Raw genomic sequence first — 21,482 nt, 5'->3', positions numbered from 1 at the left:
ATAACACAGTTCTGGTATAAGGATATTTCAGGGTGACTCTTTCACCATAGGCCTTTACCACAGTCTGGACCTTACTTTACTTTAGACAATGATTCACAGCAGTTTTAGAACAGGCTCCTCAGGCTTCCCTGACCCAAGTCCGGATCTCTCTGGGTTTTATCTTCTTCCCATTTCTCAATTAGTATTTCACTTCCCTTCCCCAACCTTCTTGGTTGTCCTTTCACTTTCAGGGTAACTCCTTTCACTATAGGCCCCTCAGGTTTCCCTTACCCGAGTTTAGACCTTTATTTGCTTCAAACAGATTCACAACAGTTTTTTCAACAGGTCCCTCAGGCTTCCCTCACCCAAGTTTAGACCTCTCTGGGCTTTAACTTCTTTGAATTCATATTTCACACCAAAGGATTCCCTTCCCCAACCTTCTTGGTTGTCGGTTCACTTTCACGTCGAAGAGTTTCGAAACTGCATAGATTTACTCAGGCCTATGTATGACCACTTCGACACAATGCATCTTGGTTATCCTATTCTGAGATTTTTTTCACAGTTCACAGAGATTTTCAATAATGCGTTTCGTTCTGCAGGACCACTCTGTTACATTGTACTTCTTAACAATGGAGTATTTCTCTCCATGCGTCTGCCGTAATGAGCATTACCTTGATTGCAACTTTGTTATCATTCACGTCTTCACAAACCGGGCTCTCCCTTCATCCAAGAACACATTAGTGGGACAGGGCCATTGCATCTTACTAGCGGTGATCTTCCTAATCCCAGTCTTCTTCTTCCTCGTCTCAGTAGTCGGGTTGTCAGAGGGAATTGGATTTGTGGGAGTAGTAGTATCCCATAAATACCGTGGGAATATTGGGTAGATAGCTGTCAGGAAATGGAGGATACCATGTCTCACCTTCAGGTGTCTCTTCCCCACTTGCCGAGGACCCCCTACACAGGTGATCCTCACTCGCTTGTCTCCCCATAGGGTCGGGATCCAATAGTGATGGCCCTTCCCTGGCCAGCTAAGTAAGGGATCCCCGGGGACTGGGCAGTGAAACACCCTTAGGTTTTTCACAAAGTAGAATATGGGAATGCACCCTCGACAGAAGAGTATAATTGAATAATGTTAGTTGAATAAACAGTGTCCCCGATGTCCACACAATATAACGGTCTAACTCTTTTTTTTTTCATTGCACCTTTGACTCTATCACAAGGATGCATAATGGGGTATTGTCCCCCAGCATATGCTTATGCAAATAACACCCAAGTCCATTTTTGTCAAAAATGGATGTTTTTGGAGCTCACCCCCCACCCCTGCCTCAAAGTGGGGGCCAATGGATGAGCGACTCGACATTGCCCTTGGGCAGTTGCTCAATGTTTGATGTTTGGGTTTGTTTGATGGCATGGGTTGGTATTATCACTGTATGTTGTGGTCTGGCAATGGGGTTGGGGGAGGGAACAGCTCGGCTCCTCCTAGAGAGCAAGGCGAAACTTTAAATGACTTCATATCACAGCACAGGGTTATCCACAACATACAGCCTCTTTAGTGCAATTAACATTGTGGCCATCACGAAACCACCTCTAATCAGGTACCCCAATTCCCCCCTCCCGGATGTATGTATGTTATTAAGCTGGAATGTTAGGGGTCTCAATAAGCCTATAAGGGCCCACAGGGTACAATCTTACTGTGCATGGCACGGGGCGAAAACAATCCTACTGCAATAAATGCAGCTCACGGGCCAGGACACTGAGTCCTTTGGTAAGCTCTAGGGCTCCTCCTGATTTTTACATCCTTTTCTTCTAATTCATGTGGAGTCTTCACCTTAATTCATAAGTCCCTTAGATTTAAAGTCATGAGCAAGATCTGGAGGGCCGCTTATTGATATTTACAGACAAACTTGACCACACTAACTTGACCATTGTCAATAGATACACCCTGAATATTGATTACCCTACATTTCATAATCTCCTGCTTGGTGAATGTGTTAAACATCTTCATACCAAGTTTATATAGGCTGGAGATTTCAATACCATTTTAAGTACCTCTCTAGGTAGATCCAGCAAGGCTCCTGGAGCGCTTTCATTGTCTGCACAGGAAAGTCATGAAGGCATGGATGATTTTGAGCTTTTAGACCTGTGGAGGACACTCCATCCAAGTGATGGGGAATATTCATATTACTCTTCAGTCCATGATATGCAGTCACGGACTGAATGTATCTTAATCGTGACGGGACTGTTATATAGGTCTCGTGTGTGTACTCTCCTCTCTAGGACTCTATCAGACCACTCCCCCCTTATTTTGGAAATGTCCTCTTGAGGAGAATGTAATTGAACAATTTCTCTGGCGTTTTAAACTGCATGCACTGTCAGAGGGTCATTAACACCTTTTTTTAAAAACTAATATCGCCTTAGTCCCCCTGAATGTCTACTATCTGGGAGACATTCAAGGTTTATCTTCGTGCTGTATAGGCATAGAGAATGGAGTCCATAAGGAGTTGTTTGGTGGAACTCGAGGTAGAGAACAGACAAGTTGAGATTGAAATGGATCAGGCCCGGCAATAACATCCTGCTTCCATCCATAAAATTTAAACTGGACTAATTCCGAGCACTGGCAGATCAGGAGGTGAAATTAGTTTCTGCCCAGATACAGCCCCATAATATGGAGACGACATGACCTGCCGCCTCCTAACCTGACTGTTGTGTTCTGAAAGAGCTATCACCTCTTTTGTTTTGCTCTAGTTAGCCTGAGTAGGATGGGTGTGCCCAGACGTGGGTCCAATGACTGCTGGGCCGAGACACCCAAGCTTATCCTCACTGATGGGGCCCAACAAGGCTAAGGCATGTTTGAGGATGCTCGTGGTCTCGTGCAGAAGGGATGCGACCTAGTAGTTCGGGCCTGCCCCTTTTGGGGTGGGACAAAGCCTGATTTGCATATGGTCTTTCCCCTTTTGTAATGGCTTGGCAGGAGAAGAACGATGGTCTGGAAGGTTGCCCAGAGCAATGCCAGAGGTTAAGATTAATTTGAAACCTCCCAGCCATCATCTCTTTTGTTTTGCATTCTGTACGGGGGTCTGCAAACATAGCAGCCATATTGAACGATGAAGGGACAAACATGTGAGATCTGAGTGACATAGTGAATATGTTTCATACTTATTGCAAGACACTGTATGCTAGGAAGAATGCACAATTCCCAACGGAACTCAAAGCAAACCTAGGAGATATACCAATGCGCAAATTAAATGAGAGCACCCTACACTCCTAAATGCCCCAATCACAGCAACAGATATAATGAATGCCATTGCAGTGCTTCCCACCTCAAAAGTCCTGGTATTGGATGATCTAACGGCTGTATTTTTTAACGAATTTGGTCCTAAAGTGTCCCTGCACTTGTTGAAAGTCTGCCAAGAAGCTTTTCAGCAAGGCTCACTCCTTCCTTCTATGGTGAAACCATGATTATGCTAATCCTGAAGCCCAGGAAATACCCCACTATTTGTGCCTCCTATAGACCCATAGCGCTATTACCTACGTATGTTGGCACATATCAAGTTGGCAGATATTAACTCTTGTCAGAAAGTTCTGTGGATGAGGGAGCAGATAGAAAAAGGGGGAGGGCGAGTAAACAGGCATAAGGTACAAGCTTTAATCGCCCACTGGGCAGTAATGACAGTTCGGTTTTACGAAAGAGAAGCGTACCCGCGAGAAGAAATGTTACCGTAGTCAAACACACTTAGAACATGAATTAACACAAAAGAGTTTGGGATAAAAATCATAGGCAATACTTTTATCAAGGCAGATAGAATCAAGAGACACTTTCTAAAACGTTGATAAAAATCAATAGGCCTGCGCCAGTGTCAATGGGACAGGGGTCCTGTTGTCGAGGATCACAAGGTTAGAACAGTTCACGATTCGGGATTGCCAGGAGTACTTAGATATTGTCAAAAGGGAAGCAAAGGTCATAAGAGGGAAGGAGGATAAGGACAAGCCTTTGGTGAGGGGAAAAGGGTTCACCCAAGTTCCTCGAAGTCGGACACAGTACCTTATTCGTATGAAGAAAAGCTGGTGCCACAGCAGTTGTTCCTGGTAGTTCCTGCAGACTCATGGTTCCTGAAGCTTCAGTCGTGGGGACAAGAAGGAGGACGTCTGGAGCGATCTGCACTACCCAGGGATGAAGCCAGCAGCAGCAAAAGCAACGGTGAATAAAAGGTGCGCTCCTTTAAAACAGGAGAGGCTCTTCAGATGGCTATCCGGACCACTACAGCTGTGTGCAGCGATTTCGACCAAGAAGAGGATCCTCTGCCTGTGGAAGGTGAGCTGGGTGATCCCACCAGGCTCAAGGGAAGAAGACTCCGGGCTGGATTTTCTCTTGTCGTTCAAGGGTAGATAGCTCAGGACTGCAGCAGGGCTTCACTGGGACTCAGGAGTTGCAGCAGCCGTCTTCTTCTCTGCTTCTCTTCAGTTCTTTGCAGTTCCACTGGCGACTCTGACTTCCAGCTCAAGAGATCTGCCTTTTATGCCAAAATCCCCCATTCACACAGCCTGGCTGTCAATCACTCAGCAGGGGGGTTGTCTGGCCGGACAACCACCTCAGCCAATCAAGACAAAGTGCGACTCGGGTCTCCAAGGAGACCCTGTGCAGGGGGTTTATAAACCCCTCCCTCACATTCAGCCCACCTAGACACCCAGACGCCAAAGGACGGCTTCTGCATAGAAGCACGCCAAAGGTCGGTGAACAAAGGAGGCAAACCTGGTTTGCCACGTGAAGTAAAACACAAGAAGGACTTTAACAAAAAGAAATGGCGATAAAACCCAACCGGAGCCGAAATAAAAATAATTTGGTCAAGCAGGTTTCAGTTCGAGGCTAATATAAAAGCCTAAAACAGTACCACGTTTATATAGTATAATCGTGGGAGAAATGTTAGGGTAGATACCACTGCCACCAGCCAAGTCTTAGTGTTAAGAGAGCAACATACAGCTCTGAGAGGCACAGACAAAAAGGAGTAGGAATTAACCCTTTCCAGTACTCCATGTAAGATGGGGTGTACTGGGTCTGTAGTTTAAAGTCACTGTATAAAGTTAATGGCAACTTTACATGTTTCTGGGGGACAGTAGTCAGCCCAGAAAAATTGAGTCAGTGGGAAGTCTCAAAGACCACCCTGTGTCTCTGCACTGAAGGTGCTATGTAACACACACAAAAAGTGGGGGCTCATGGAGTGGTGTAGCTCCAGAGCCCAAGATCACACAAACAGTAGAAATACACATGGCAAAACACATGTAAGAGTGGAAAAAAGGCTCACACTCTTACCAGGTGGAAAAAAATAAACCCCAGAAATCCAGCAAAGCTGCTGAGGGACTCATTAGGTGAGGGAAATTAGCCATAAATGAGAATTCTCCCTAACAGGCGCCAGCTACCTTTTTTGTATTTTTGCAAGGAACTTGGGTTTGGTCATCCTAAGTTACCTGGGGAAACCCACACGTGGACCCCTTGCTCACTGTGCTCAGAGATGCAAAGCTCCATCTCACAGATGAGCCCCAAGAAGGTTGAAACATGTGTCTGGGGTTGCTGTTGGTACTCTTGTTCAAAGGAGGTTTGCCCGGCATTTCGGTGCAGGGCTGCCCTTGTGGGCAGGACAAAGACTGATATGAAAATGGATATTCCTCCTTGGTGAAAAGTACAGTGAGCAAAAAGCGATGGCTGCAGACTCTCAAACTGGGAAAAACCCACAGAACAGGTTATGATGCCATGTTCTTTCTAGTGAGGGGCCCCTGCTATCTTTTTTGAACCTTTTTTGAGTTGGTAGTTAGTTGACAAGTTGTCCCACTGAGAAGGATAATAACCCTGAGCAGTGGCTTCCTCCGAGGGTTTGACAGCTGAGAACTAGGTCTGCCTCCTGTCACAGTCTTCAGCTATAACTCAGACTCGTTTTGGGACACTGGGAATGCTAGGATCTCTGCATCTGGGCTGAAAGTAGCATGACTTTTATCGTGCCCCACTCCCCACTTTCGTAATGCTGGATACTCCCCTGAATGGAGAATAGAATATTATTCATCACTGGGAGAGAATCTATAGCGAGCCTTAAACATTTCATAAATTGTAACTTGTCATCAGTGGCGTCGCTAGGGGGGGTCTGGGGAGGCCAGTGCCCCCCCTCTGAAGTCTTGTGCCCCCCCACCTAAGGGGAGCAGTGACCATGTTCTCTGTTCCTGCTATTATATGTGACAATCACTGTGGCAAATGTTTGCATGTCACATGGCAATACTCCTTTTGTCTCAAACCAATCAGTGATCAAGCAGCTTGCAGCCCCTCCCATCAGAATGTGGTCCACGAAACTGCTAGTGATGGACCATTAGTCACTGAATGGTTTCGTGTCTGCATTTTGATGAGAGGGGAAGTGCAGTGGGATGTGGGTAATTGGTGTGCACAAAAGCCTCTCTGCAGGAGTACTTTTGACGTCACACATTACCTTTCAAGCCCCCCTCTTTTGTCTTTGGCCCCCTCTGTGCCTCTCCTAATTTGATTCCTAGTGACCAAACTGTGATGCCGTCACTAGCTCCCTTGTCACGTGGAGAGGAACACGGGGCAGCAGGAAGGGGAGGGACAGGATGTGCGTTTGTCTCAGGCAGATCCTGAATAATGTAGTGGAATAAAGATGTGTTTGATGAAGTCTCCTGCATCCGTCCTCATTGGATTGAAGTGTCCTTAATCTGGGGCCGGAGCATGCTATAGATTTATCAACATCTGGACACTGGCGACGAAGGTGGACGAATCGACGCCACTACAGCTGTTTTCTCCCGGCGCTTCGTGCTTGTGACACATCAAGTGTCAATCGAGGAGCAGGCCGCGGCCCGGCTAAGGCGCAACGGTAAGAGAAGGCGGGTGGGAGTGACTAGACTCCCTGCCAGCTGTAATCCTCCTCAGGATTCCGGGCGAGATACTGCGAGTACCCGCCAACGGCAGCGAGAAGATCTGCAGATGGAGCGCGTCGGCTCCCTGCATCCCGTCAACGGCTTTAGCCTTGTGGGTGGAGCAAAGCAGCTCCCCACATCCTGGTGAAGCGGACATCTGTGGGTGGAGTGCATCGGCTCCCCACGCGTGAGGTAGGATGGCGTTCCCGACGGAAGCGTGTGAGTGAAGCGCATCGGCTCCTCACACGGAAGCGTGTGGGTGGAGCGCATCGGCTCCTCACAGCTTCCCGCCAAGAAGCAGCGGCACCAGTGGGTGGAGCGCATCGACTCCCCAAGCTTAAATAAACTTTCCCACCACAAGCGGTGAGCACACGTGGGTGGAGTGCATCGGCTCCCTGCGGTTAAAAAAAAATAAATTATTTTTTCTCTCTAATTCTTGTAATTCAAGACGGAAACCCACGTGGGTGGAGCACATCGGCTCCCCACTCTCTCTCTCTCAACCAACCACAACACTCTACAAGTTCCTGCACAGGCAGCAACAAGTGGGGATAAGACAAGGCAGCTCCCCACTCTCCTACTCACTGCAGCAAAAGGAGTGAGCGCAGAACGCCAACCACCACCTCCAGGTCAAGGACAACACAAAAAAAAAAAAAACACCATCAAATGAGAGAGCACCAAAACATCACGCCCAGGAACAGCAAGAGTCAGATATCAAGAAGAGGCATAGCTGCTGTCACCTACCACCGCAAACAGTAGGTGCACGGCTGTGAAGCATTTGTCATGCCTGATGATTCATCTGAAGAATCGCTAACTGTACAACTAACACCTGCCAGAGTAACACGCACAGGCATGACGGACAGTCTCATAACACAGCTGCCCCCCAACTTTGACCTCAGTGACACCAGCACATTGGGGCCAAGGTGGAAGAAATGGTTGAGGGACTTTGAAGTGTGTCTCAAGGCAGTAAGCCCCTTGGAGGATGAAAGGAAACACAGTTTACTCACTCATGCTATAGGGTCCAACGTAATAGACATTCTAGATGAAATTCCCGTAGATAACATAGACACCTACACCAGCTTAAAAGCGACCCTCACAGACTACTTCACGCCGCACACCAATGTGGACTATGAACGACACATTTTCCACACCACGAAACAATTGAAAGGTGAGACAATGGATGCGTTCGTAATGAGACTAAGAGTCAAAATGAAACACTCTGACTTTAACAAGTATTCAAACGAGGGGGCACTTCGCTCACAAATTATAGTAGGGTGTGAAACCGGCGATTTCAGGAAAGTACTATTGCAAAAGCCACGAAACCTTGAAGAGATCCTATGCCTGGCTCGATCAGATGCGGCGCTGATGGCACAGATAGAAGGTCTTGATGGTATCAGCATCACACACGGGAAGCGTGAGAATTTACATAAACTTGAGAACACCCCAAAAGGGAACACAGATCTGTTTTGTTATCGTTGCGGGCATGAATACCCACATGAAGGCACGCGCCCCACCACGGTCAAATTTGCTCTGCATGTGGGGGGGAAAATCATTATAAGGCTGAATGTTTCATATATCGTAGCAAAATGCAAGTAAGTGGAAGAAACAGACGCTCCACACCAGAAAGAGAGCCGAGACGTCCAAGTCCCAATCGCGACTCACACCACCAGAATGACGACACGCCGCAGGCATCGTGAAGAACCATCGGATCGAAGACAACCAAGGGCATTACAGGAATGGAGAGACAACAAGTCTGCATCCTCAGGGCGAAGGAGGCGTCCTCGAAGATACGTCAGGTGCTTGGTAGAACAATCACAATCAGACAGTATCTCTAGCGCCTCTTCAGAGGACAATCCCAGGAATGAATTGAAACCACGGAAAGGAGATCCAAGGGAGAAAGGCTACCTATATGCACTAGGGAACCCCCCCCGCAAAAGAGAACAGCCCCACTCTCATAATACAAGTCAACAAGGTGGCTACTGAATTTCTGGTGGACACGGGAGCCACGGTCAACGTGGTCAGTGATGAGGTATATAACAACATGCCAAATGCACCACGCCTGCAGCCGGCCAAAGCGCTAATTTTTCCATATGGCTCCAAGACACCCCTAGCGTGTAAAGGCTTCTTCACGGCATCATGTAGATACAAAGATCAGGTAAAAGAAATACCCATGCACGTTCTAGAAGCCGCCACAGACAGTGGATGCATTCTTAGTTACAAATATGCCGTCGACATGGGACTAATTCATGTTCTGTATAGACTCATGATGCACAAGCATCTGGATCCCACTGCAAACATTGACCGAGTTTTCCCTGCATTATTCAAAGGACTAGGAAAATTGAAAGACAGACAAATTGAACTAAACATAGACAACAGTATCACGCCTGTAGCACAGCACTACCGAGGAATTCCTATTAACATACAAAAACAGGTGGAAAACGAACTGATTAAACTCCTAGAGGCAGACATAATTGAACCTGCAGAAGGCCCTACCCCTTGGGTGTCCCCCATAGTACCCGCACCAAAAAAGGACTCCCCAGACATTCGAATTTCTGTGGACTTTCTGAGACCAAATGAAGCGATTTTAAGAGAACGTCATCAATCTCCCAGGATCACGGACATGGTACATCTGCTGAATGGAGCCACAGTTTTCTCAGAACAGGACCTCAATAAGGGGTACCATCAATTAGAACTCCACAAAAGATCCAGGTACATCACCACATTTGCTACTCACCTGGGTCTCTATAGATATAAAATTCTCAGCTTCGGAGTCTCTTCAGCAGCAGAAATATTTCAGTCAGAAATTCATAACATAATCAAACACGTGCCTAATTGTTTGAACTATAGCGACGACATCTTAGTTTTTGGGCAAACTCAAGAAGGGGAGGGACAGGATGTGCGTTTGTCTCAGGCAGTTCCTGAGTAATGTAGTGGAATAAAGATGTGTTTGAAGAAGTCTCCTGCGTCCATCCCTCATTGGATTGAAGTGTACTTAATCTGGGGTCGGAGCATGCTATAGATTTCTCCACATCTCAACACCCACTGTGTTGTCATTAGCACGATGGAGCACAGCTTGACTTTTCATGAACTGTAATTAATGGCTTCCTCAGTCGAAGCCTCGTATTTTAATGACATGTTATAGTTTATATAATGCGGACCTTCGTTCCGTTGTGGGTATAGATTAAACACTGTTTATTATTCTGAGAGAAAGCAATACATCAACGGCTTCCTCAGAGGCAGCCTCGCATTTTAATGCAAAGCTTTAGTGTTTATCTATAATAGATAAACACTGTTTATTCTGAGAGAAAGACTATTGCAACAAGAAGACAGCTCGCTCGTACTATGCTGTTTGTGTCTGTGACAGCTTGGAAGAGGGGCCGGTTCTCAGGCTCACGGGGGCGGTGCTAAGGCTTAATACAGCCAATTAGAGATGAGCCGAAGGCCAGGGGATACCGGATCCGTATGGTATACCAAATACTACATAACACCGCCATTTTCTAACTGCACGGATAGGGTTCACCTAGAAAGAGCCTTCAGAGTTCACTTCGTTCCCTGGAAAGAAAAGAGGGTGGTGCCAAGTCGCGCATTACGCAGACATTGCATGTGCCCCAAAAAACGTGAAGTGCCCCACCCACTTCGCCACGGAGAGGCAACGCAAAGTAGTACGGCAGCCCCATACAACATGGACGAATTTCCTGCGGTTTCCAGAGGAAGTACCAAAAGATTTACGTCATTTACAGGAGGTGGTGGCCGCAGTACTATTGGTCAAACACACCGGAAGCACAACATGTAGCAACGCCCCCTCCTGTATAGGGCGCTGTCGTTCAGCGTGCGCAAGCGCAGCTGGGTGCCCCCGGAGGGTGGTTGCTGTGTGGTGCGGCCTCGGTGCCTCGCTTCCGTCCCTGCCCAGGCGGCTAGCGCCCGAGGTTTAGGCTATCCACCGCCTTTCAGTGACAACCGAAGTTCCGCGGCATCGCCCGTTGAGTGGGAGTTTTATCTGCCGGCCAGAAGATCTAGCCTGACCCCTGCCAGCCCCGTTCAGCATCAGAGGTAAGTTCTTAAAGGCCCGAAACTGTTTGTTGGTAAGCTACTGTACATAAAGACCCATCCCTCCACACTCCGTTTCCTTCCGTTATCCCTCCAATCTATAACGGAAGTGTCCTGGGCTTGCAGAGACGCACCATTGGCTCTAAGGAATGCAGAGAGATGGGTGTCTTTGCACGGCAGCTGCAGTGTCCTAGTTTAGGGCAGTGCTTTAAGTGGACCTGTCTTCAAAAAGTAGATACATGAACCCGGATAATTTATTTATGCAATATATGTATCTGACAAACATTGCATGAATAAATGAATACCCCTATTAACATTGAAACTACCCCACCCGATGCAGCCACCCAACCCAAAATAAATATCAATCGGCTGCTTTCAGAGGGGAGCTGCAGGGGCTGTGCCAGCCAGGTGTGGTTCTAGTAAAAGAAAACGTTTCTTCTGGTTAACAGAAATCGGGTTTTAAGAATGAGGTTGCAGGAGAATCCCTCGTTTACACCAGCATGCTTCCACAGATTATCTTCTTTCACCATTAGCTAGAGTAATTGATCTTCTTAATGATACTTGCTGTTTGCTTAAACTACTCCTCTACATGAGCACAAAACGGAGTGCAGACTTGCATTGCTGTTAGTTTAGCTGCACAGACTGCTGGTACGGTTTGCTCCTGTGTGCATGTGGTGATCATTCTGTGTATACATGTACTGAGCAGGGTTGGAAATAAAATTCTCACGCACCAATGAAAAAGTGGCCCATAGTTGTAAATGGCAAATCATTCCTTTTCTGACCCTGTTTGAATAGTACCAAAGGGGATTTAAAAAAAAAAAAACAAATGGGATGAAAATTGTGAATTTTAAAGAATATTTACTCAACAACACTGCCACATAGTAAAGTATTAAACTGGCCCCCATGGGTCAAAAAGGTGGCCTACTTTGATTAAAAAAAAAAAAAACCTGTCCCACACCAACATTTTTGTGTTTTTGGTTCGGTCATGGGCCTGTTGCCCCATAGGCCAGTCTGAGCCTGTATGTGGATGAGTGTTTGTTTTAGAAAGAGGTTTGGTGTGGTTTATGAAACTATGCACCTGCTAATGAAATAATTGGGGATCACAGAATATGCCAGTGACTACAGGGACAATGACCAGATAGATGAGCAGCGGGCCAGAGAGGTGACGGACCACATGAGCGGTGGGCCAGATAACTGACAGACCAGAGATTTGATTGGCCACACAACTGCCAAAGGAGACGAGGATCGCAGAACTGAACTTGAGACAATAATTCACAATACAATGCCCAAGGAGGTGCAGATCAAACTGAACTAAGACACTGATTGGCCATAAAATGCCAAGTAGTGGCAGACTGCAAGGACAGAGATGAGATGGAGCCAAAAACAGCAAGATAAAAGTGTATTTTTTTTTTTTTGCTGTAACATACTATGCCATTTTCTGTACGTTTTATAATGTAGTGTGGTGATTCTGACTTTTGTGACTCATCTGCAGCATTTTGGGTGCAAACTTGTTTTTTCAGCTCATTTATATGGGAGTCGGCTTGTTTTGAAGGGATATTCAGCTTGTTTTTTTTTTTCTTCCAACCTGGCAACAATTTAGTGGTTATATGGGGGTCTTCAGAACCATATGGTAACCTGATACGATTCTCTGACCTAATCACCCAATGGTCACGGGCCGCATATATCTTGGTTCTCATAATCGTGAATGGGGGTTATGGAACCTTTCTATAAAATCCACCATATAGGCTTAATTCTTCCAACGGCCCCTCACCCACAATTGCTAGACCTTTTTGTTGGCCCCATAAGGGGGGAACCCCGAGGTTCCTTTTTACAAGATTCCGAAACAAATAAGTTGTGTAGGTACTGTAATTACCTGCAACACCTTTTGAGGCAGTGGGCCGTTTTAGTTACTAACTCCTTCTTGCTTAGTAGGCTGTTGCTCACCCTGTCCCTAGAGATGGAGGCCATGCAACATCGTTGTTAGTTTGCGCCTTCGTTCAAAGTTTTAAAGCCAGGAAAAATCCAAGTGATCTTGTGCTGACTGGTTGTTTTCTCCACCCCCCTCCCCCCACCCCCGCGTCCATATTGGACTACATGGGGAAATACCCCTCTACCCATATCGGGTTATGTCCGCATGCACCTCCCCCACACCCCCCTGGTCCATATTGGACTTTATCATACTTGAGAAATGAAAGACATGAAGATTTGGCTTGATAACAGTGTCTGGTCTATTATATTTTGGAGGCCAGTTCAGATCAACGTTTTGAAAGTCAAACATTCTAGCTGTGCAATTTTGAGTTCCAGTGGCAAAAGGACACTTCAGTGCTGTCTGTTTACCTTTCTCAAACTACAGGCACCCGGAAACGCTCTTCCACCGGGATGGAATCTACATTAAAAAAACTTACCACCCAAGAAAAGCATCACATCTATGATTAAGTAATGACACTAAATCTCGCAGGGTCTCGGACAAGAACTTCTTTCTATCTTATTTTTTGCACGAATTCAGTATAATTAGCTCCCTGCCCTCCAAAAATATCTTCACACCGCAGTTTAGTGTTAAGGGTGATGGGTACAAAAAACGAATGCACCTCTTCTCTACCCAAAAAGTGTGTACAACTTTTCAAAATGTTCTTAAAACAATCAGTGTCCATATAGTTTATACAATTTCAGTACAAGTTGAGTAGTACTATGTCATACATTTTAACATCAACTGGATTATTCAGTATGCAGCGGCTACTCTGATGACTGTGCTTAGTAACAATATAGATCAAAATGATCACAAAAAAATCCACTGTACTTGCCTCAACTTTGTTTATAAAGCGGCTGAAAAGCCAAGAGGATAACCCACGTGCGTTCATAGAAATAGATTGAAATGAAGTTTGTATCTTTAGGATTTCACCATACCAAGATGATACTTTGGGATCAGGCCGATATCTGTAGTGTATGTATACAATCGATCAAGCAGCTCTTCTCTTCTAAGAGGTAGGTTAACTCAGTACGAGTTGATTTTTATGTAAACCTTAAGTAGTCGCTTAGGTTTATCTGGGATCAAGGGGAGACAGCAAGAGGATTGCCAAGGCTTGTGTTCATTAAAACAGTATCTGTGATTTTACAGAAAGGTTTACCGAAAATGATTTTTTTTTCTTTTTAAATCCCTCAGTTTCTATACGTTAACCCCATTGCAACCTCTTCCCCACCCATTTTAACACCTTAACCCATCCCATATATATTTGTTTCGTTAAATGCTTAATTGAAACATTTTTCGGTAAAATCACTGGATATAACATAAAACTGTGTCCCTAGATGCCATCTCAATGATGGTGTCATTGTGCTGCAGTTGTTGTGGGACAAAGGTGGTTTGCATGGTAAAGCTGACGTGTTTGGAGTGAAGTGTGGCTATGGAAACATTTAATTATGAAAGATTTGGAGAGTTAATACTGTTACTTAGTTGGTAGAGGTTGAATATGACGTATTTCAGCTTATTGTTGCTAAAATAGCTATACCTAATTTGTGACAGTTCTCATCATGCCAACTTGAATATTACATCAGAAAACAATGCTTTCATGAACGGATCTGAAACTGTGTTGATGTAATTGTCAATTGATGGCTCATAGCAGTTTAAATTGCATACATTGCTCATACCACCACGAAGTCTAGTCGAGTTTATCAATCCAGAAGGCTTCCCTCTAGTCAAGACATTGTGAAATGTCTAGTATTCTGTTCTTGCTTTTATCACCTCTAGGATTTTTGGCAATTTCATTTTGTTTGATGAAATGCGCCACCATTTGAGATTCTTAGTTCTTATGTTAAAGCAATGTTCCAGCGTATTTCTGTTTTTCATCTCGGTTGTCCAACATATTACAATTCACACGGGCATCATATACTAATGATGGGACTGTCCCATGCAGCAAATTCTTTTTTGGAAAATCTTCTGCACAAGGCGTGTGTGGTGCGACGTGACCCTTTTATTATGTTGTAGTGCGTGCACTGTTAACAAGGAAAGTACTACTTTTAGGAGTCACTTTGGTATTCTATTTTTTGCAACTTTTTACATTCTTGCTTGTAGTAAATGCAAACACTGGGAACACATTTGTATTAGATGTCATGTGAAATGTTTCTGTTAACTTCTGACTTTCTGTGAAATATCTGAAATGCATATACTAACTCGGTTTTATCTTGCTCTCTTCGTGTCTAGTTTTGTGATCTGCTCTCGGATGTGCAGCCTCATTAAAAAGATTTGTGACATTGTAATGTTGACTATTTCGGATAACGGTGCTTTTCTTATGGTTCGCAAAACATTGTGGCACGGCAATGTGTTATGGGAACAGGCATGCCCGTAAAAGTTGCCCCTAGTTCTTTGCCGAAAAATGCCTCTGTCCAGTTGGTGTTTTTGTGCTACTTGCTGCGGTCTAGTGTGGTAGTGGTCATCCATGCATAAGGTAGCTACAGAAAACGATGGGCAGCGTTCGTTCACTTGAAGAAAAGTCTAGAACAGCAGTGCCTCCCTCTTCATCTGGTGTCGTGCTTGGATAAGTCTTGCAGTGATGTGCCACGAAACGTGTTGTGTGCTCACAGATGAAGGCCTTAATCATTGCTTTTTCATTTTGTGGTGTTTACCAGCGTGATGTATATTTTGCGGATTTTGAAGGAAATAGTTGTTGCATTTAGCACCAACGGTAAGGCACTACACTTATTGCATGCAAGCCTGAAACCAACTGTCTAGTGTTGGGCCTAAGCAAAAAACATGACTTGCTATAAAACCAGATTGTGGCACGTTTATTGTGGTATGGAAAGGAAGCTATTGTGGGTTTTGATTTCCACCTGATCAAAGAAAGGCCAACCCATGGGCAGCTTGGTACATAATTTATGAGCCTTAAGTGGACCATGCAGCTTCTAGCAAAAGCACCCCTTTAATCTTTTTTAAATGTTCCACCAAAGGCAAAAACAATACTGTTATGATGAGGCTCCATAATGGTCGAGTGACCTTTTGACCCCCAGCATCCGATATCCAGGGCTTTAGTCCCACACATTTCTCATGTGAAGAAATGCCCTCGGTGTTAATCTGAAGGTGCCCGGTGGAAATTGTGAATGGAATCCTGTGAGTTTAGTGGGTTTTTTTTTTTAACTAGTTACATATCTGTGCCACATTTCGGGTTTCTTGTCACGTTTGGAAATTCATGTCCCTATATCAGGGGGTGGGGGGAGGAGGGCTGAGAAGGAGGCCCACATCCAAGGTTACATTTGCATGTGTTCAGTCTCGTTTCAGCTCACTGCTGTATAGATGTGTTTGGAGAGGTCATGCATGCCAAAAGTTGCAGAATTGTATTCATCTGCTGTGCGTCTACCTCTGCTCCCACCTCAAACTGACGTTTGCATATATACAAACACCCCTACCTTGTAATCTTCGTTTACACACCATATCCTGCCCCCACCACAATAAGCATGAGGCACAGCAGATCTCCCTCCTTAACAGCATCCAGTGGTTGTTCATAGTGGCACTGTATGTTTCGGCAACTCTAATGACCCTCACCATTGCCTATGCTAGAGAAGGATCTTTGAGAAAGTCCCAATAAGTAGCCATGCTATAAACGGAGGACAAAACACAACTGCATATGATTCATGATACAATGTAATGTCTAAATGTTTCATTTTTTAAACGCCACATTCACGTTGAGACCTGAGTAGTGCATGGAGCACAGTCTGCTGGTTGGTTTCCAGTGGCAGCAAAATCTCGTGTAGGAATATTTGCGTGGTAATGGTGGTTTTCCTGTTGGTGCACCCACATTCTTTCAACTGTGGGAGCCATGGAGCGATTTTTAGTTGGAGCTATTGATGGTGCTGAAAGTTCTGCCTTTAAGCCGAAACTATTGTCCTTAACATAAGAGCTGCACATACGAGGGTCTATGATGCTTTTCCAATGGAGATGAATTTGAGGGATACACAGTTGTAATTCCTCCCCGACCCCCCCCCCCATTCCCTGCCCCTAGCCAATGTAATCCATATGGCTAATCCCATCCATTCCTGCCCATCTCTGAACTCTTTAAGCTCTACCATGGAGGCAGCCATCCTAGATGAGGAAGCTCTCTTGAAACGAGCAGCCATCTTTGAATGGGAAAGATACCATGCATCTTCCTGTACTTTTATGTCTAGGTGCCACCACCTGACGGAGGGGCACCTCCTCACAGAATTTTATTTTTACAGCCTGGCCAGCTGTAGTCACTCATTTCTATTGTTATAGTTACTATGGTATTTATTTTGTTTTTTTCTTAGATCTTGAAAAATATCCACGTCTTTAGCACTATGAAATATTGGTTAACTCACATAAAAACTGGGCGAGGGGGGAATAGCTAGACTTTGAAAAGGATGAATGTGGCTTCCTTATGAGATCCCTGGCAGCAGATCGGGCTTTCTGCAAACAAGGGTTGCAGATGGAAGTACTGGAATTGGATGTTAGCATGCTGCCTGCTGTAAATGGATATTACGGAGCAGTAGACTGTAACCAGACGTTTTTCAGCACAACCTCCCGATTAAGAAGATGACATACAACATGCCGTCGGTAAGTGTTCTGCTGCTGCAATGAGATGTGCTGAGGCTCACTGCGCATGCGTGCACATTTGACACAACTGTTGCTTGTCCAGTGAGTGTTTTCTACTGATAGAGGGTGCATGGCGGCAGTATCCGCAGTGCATGGGAAGCACGGCTGGATTATCGAATGCTTTCGAAGCGATGCAGTAACATCCCATGCTCTCTGACCAGTGGTTTCTAGCTCGAACCGAGACCCCATCATGCAAAGCCAAACCTGCTAAACTGATGGATACATTAGAATTCCAGCCTTGAAAGGGGTAAGGCTGCATGCATAAAAGGTTGCCCATCTGATGATGGTATTTAAAGGACCAGTGGCTTGTGATCTGTTGTATGTGTATCCTGTTTCGTCAGGTGATTACATTTTGTATATAGATAGGAAAATCTCAGCACACAAGGTAGCAGTGACGGAAGAATTTCTGCTGCCTTTTCTGTTGTGTGATGCTTTATCTAGAAAGATGTACTCGCCTGCTCTTTCCCGCTCTGTCTAAAATGTGTGCTCTGTGGAAATACTGCCGCTCTGCTCGCAGTAAGCTGGAAGTGCGATGACACAAGGTAAACTCTTGGAGCAACGTTTGCAATGTCGAAACGGGTTTGGAATTTAGGGCCCCATACTTAATTACAATGACATCAATAAGTCGTCTTTGAGTCGTCTTTGAGCCAGCTCTGGACTTTTTAATGCCCTTTACTAAAGTCTTGGACACCAAGCCCATTCTTCGCTTGCTGGGAAAAAGGAGATCCACAAATCGTGGGGGTGCTTTGCGGTTATTAAACAGGGCCAGTCTAGATTGTGTGGGGAACAGTATCTCTTCTAGGCGCTACAGTGATATGCAGGTATTCAGGAGTAGGGAAGCATAGAGCTGTGGAGAAGGTACAGAATACTACAGCAATGCTTTGAAATTCGAGTTTAGGTGTGCGCTTTTACATCTCTGCACCCACTTTGCATTGCACTTGTGCCCCCTGTTTCTTGAAAATCGAATTTCCTTTTTTTAATTGCATTTGTACCTTTAGGACTACTAGGTCACCTGATGTTTAGCTGGGGCTGTGCAGCTACTTTTTGTTTCGTTCCTCAACTAACTTCTGCCGCCAGTATGCCCCTCACCATCTCACCCATCTTCTTTAACTGCTACACTATCACCTATCCTCCACCACGAAGTCGGGCAGGAAAGCACAAAAAATGTCCTCAAACCATGGCTTATCCATCAGACGCCTACATCAGTGCAACTTCAAGACCAGTCTTACTGAGACCTCTTCTCTGTCCTATCTCCAGATCTATGGACACCTCATCTCCACTCTCCTCCCTTTCACATCCTCTCATTAATGGCGGCATCAAGTGGGAAGTCCTCTTGGATGGCTTCTCATCACGCTGCATCATTAATGTCTACCTCACAGGCACTAGAGGTTCAGGGACCCCAACCTGCCGTCTCATTAACTTCCTTCCGTCATCTGCCTCTCTCCCTACCCCTCTGTCCCTCCCCCCTCTGACTCTGTACCACATCCCTGTACTCCACCTCAGAAAACCTTCAAAGGAGGAGACCTCCTTCACCTGGCTACTCTTTAACACCAGCTCAGCCAACATTCTCCAGACATCTGCCTCCTCCTTGAAGACACTGACCATGACATTATCGCTCTTATCGAGATCTGGTTCCATGCCAGCTCAGTCACTGCTTTTGACTCCCTTGTAGCTTGGGAAGAGGTCTCCTAGCCAGGTCCTCTTGTTTCTGGAAGGCACAGCAGTTTTCAGATTAGTGAAGGACAGCAGCAGCAATTCTTCCGGTGGGCTTCAAAGTTGCGCATAAGTTTAAACTTTTTGAACTATTTCTAGCAGTGGGAGGCCCCCAGATATACTGTTGATGTCCCATTCACTTTGTTGGGTAACACTCGGGCAACCCATCAGCCAGAAGGGCAGTCAGGCAGCCAATCAGGCGCACTGTGCATTCAGGCCATATTTCTCCATCCAGACACTCGCAACACAGAATGTGGATTCGGACAAGCACTCTGCCATTCAGCACTACACACTGCATTCATACCAGTTTTGTGCAGGGCTGTCTCATTCTGTCAACCACCAGATACTGGACACACATCACAGAATGCGTATTAATGTCGCACTCCATTCACCCAGGTCTCACCGCACGGGCGTAACCACAACATAGTCTATGGGAAGGCTCCAGCCAGGTCTGGTTTAGACTCCAAAACACACACAACTCCATATATGGAACTTCCCGGGACTTCAGGAAAAGTAAGGTAATGGGCAGTAGGAAACAAGATGCCCCTGTGGCCTCTTGCTTTCTATCGGGAATCCACTGATTCCAATGAAGGGGCCTGGGCATCCCAAAATGGAGGACGCTCAGGGCACCTGTCAATTCAGCAAGAGCTGCCACCAGCCCGTACCCTCCTCTGTGGGCCACACACAGGTGCCCAAAATCCTACACTAGGAGTACAGGGTCTTACTCCCACCCATGGGTGCCCTAAGGGTATCCCAAGGGTCTGTTCACCAAACCAAATACAGGAGAGCCGCATCGCCACGAGTCCCAAATGAACTCCTGCACGGAAAACAAGATTGAACATACATGATCAAGGATAAGGAGGCCCTGTCCCTCTGTTGCATTTCCAGCATCAGTTAGTAGGCCTGGTCCTTGCGGGTCGCAGTGTATCCCTTCAGGCATGCAGTTGTAAAAAGAAGCAATTGCGACGGTCTTGGCAACCGTCTGCTACCACCTGATCAGTCGAGGGGGTTTGTTGAGCTACTTAATTGCAAGGAAGAGGAACTGGGCATAGGAAATCCTCTGCACCAAAACAATGTGACATGTCACTGTTGATAATGGACAATAAGCAATTCTCCAATGCTTTTCGTCCTCTGGCTCATCTGTCTTTTAAGGCCATGTGATGTCAAATTGCCAAATACCCAAAGGACCATGGGATTGGTTAGTGAAACAAACTACATAGGTCCTACATATGGCTTTAGTAACTCTATTGGCTAGGCAATATCTTATGGCTCCTCCTATGAACACCCAACAAAATGTTGCAACTACAGGTATGTTATGATATGATAGGTTATTTATAACGCGCTTAATACCCAGAGGTTTCTAAGCGCGGACCTGGGTATCGAACCTGTGTTGCTTCGTGTTGTCTTGCATCCAAGGCAAGCATGTTGCCGCTGAGCTATCCTTCTGAGACATGTTAGGTTAGCACACTGTGATTGGGCCTCTCAACAAAGTGTGAGCTAGCGTGGAAGGTGGATAGGGATTGGTCAGCAAGGGTCTTCTCAACCTTGGCAGGTTACCAGCTCATGGTGGTAACAGCCACAGAGTTGCCGCTTGTACCTAAGGTACCATCTCCGATCCTCTAGGCCTTGAGACAGAACATTCAGCTTTCATCCTTCATTACTTTTGTATCTTGCCTTCAGTTGGATGGTAACGACCGCTTCTGTCTGTCTCTAATGAATAAGCTCTGTCTTGCAGCTTTCAAGTCGCGTGTGGAGGGGGCCACAAACCTTTCCTGCTTGCATTTTGGTCTTTTGTTGAATTTATTTTATTTCAACCAACACTGCAAACATTACAACTTTTTTTAGGACGTTCATGATCCAATTTTCAGACATCATAGTATTGCTCTCCTGTCCTCCCCCACCCCCTCCCACCCCACAAACTTGATCCGTCATATCTGTGCCACCACCTTGGGCATCTACAGGTGACTGTTATTGCCAACACCTCCCAATTTTCTGCATCCTGATCCACCTGGTGGGGATTTGCCATTGAGGCCACTAGCTGTCTCCAGGCTATTAGGGGGCCTACCTCTTCCTCTTTCCCCCACTCGTGACTCCTTCATACCAGACCGTGGTTTCTGCTTCGGCCCATTTCAGGTCTGCCCACCACATCTCCACTCTAGGCCTGTGAGCAGCTTTCCAGCTTATCGCAATTCTGTGTTTGGCCAAAATATAAGCGAGGTCTTTCATTTTACTGATGTCTTAA

General features: G+C 45.8%; 1 protein-coding gene across 1 annotated transcript in view; it reads left to right on the top strand.

The window, feature by feature from the left end:
- Positions 1-10,692: 10,692 nt before the first annotated feature.
- Positions 10,693-21,482, top strand: part of ZNF706 (zinc finger protein 706) — a 91,454-nt gene continuing 80,664 nt past the window's right edge. The window contains exon 1 of the mRNA XM_069621447.1: positions 10,693-10,935. The gene's annotated coding sequence lies outside the window, so the exon portion shown is untranslated. The remainder of the gene's footprint in view (positions 10,936-21,482) is intronic.

The sequence above is a fragment of the Ambystoma mexicanum genome, chromosome 5q (assembly GCF_040938575.1).
Source record: "Ambystoma mexicanum isolate Mex_15411 chromosome 5q, UKY_AmexF1_1, whole genome shotgun sequence".
NCBI lineage: Eukaryota > Metazoa > Chordata > Amphibia > Caudata > Ambystomatidae > Ambystoma > Ambystoma mexicanum.
Note: the sequence above shows the minus strand (reverse complement) of the source record. Positions and strands in the feature narration are given on the sequence as shown.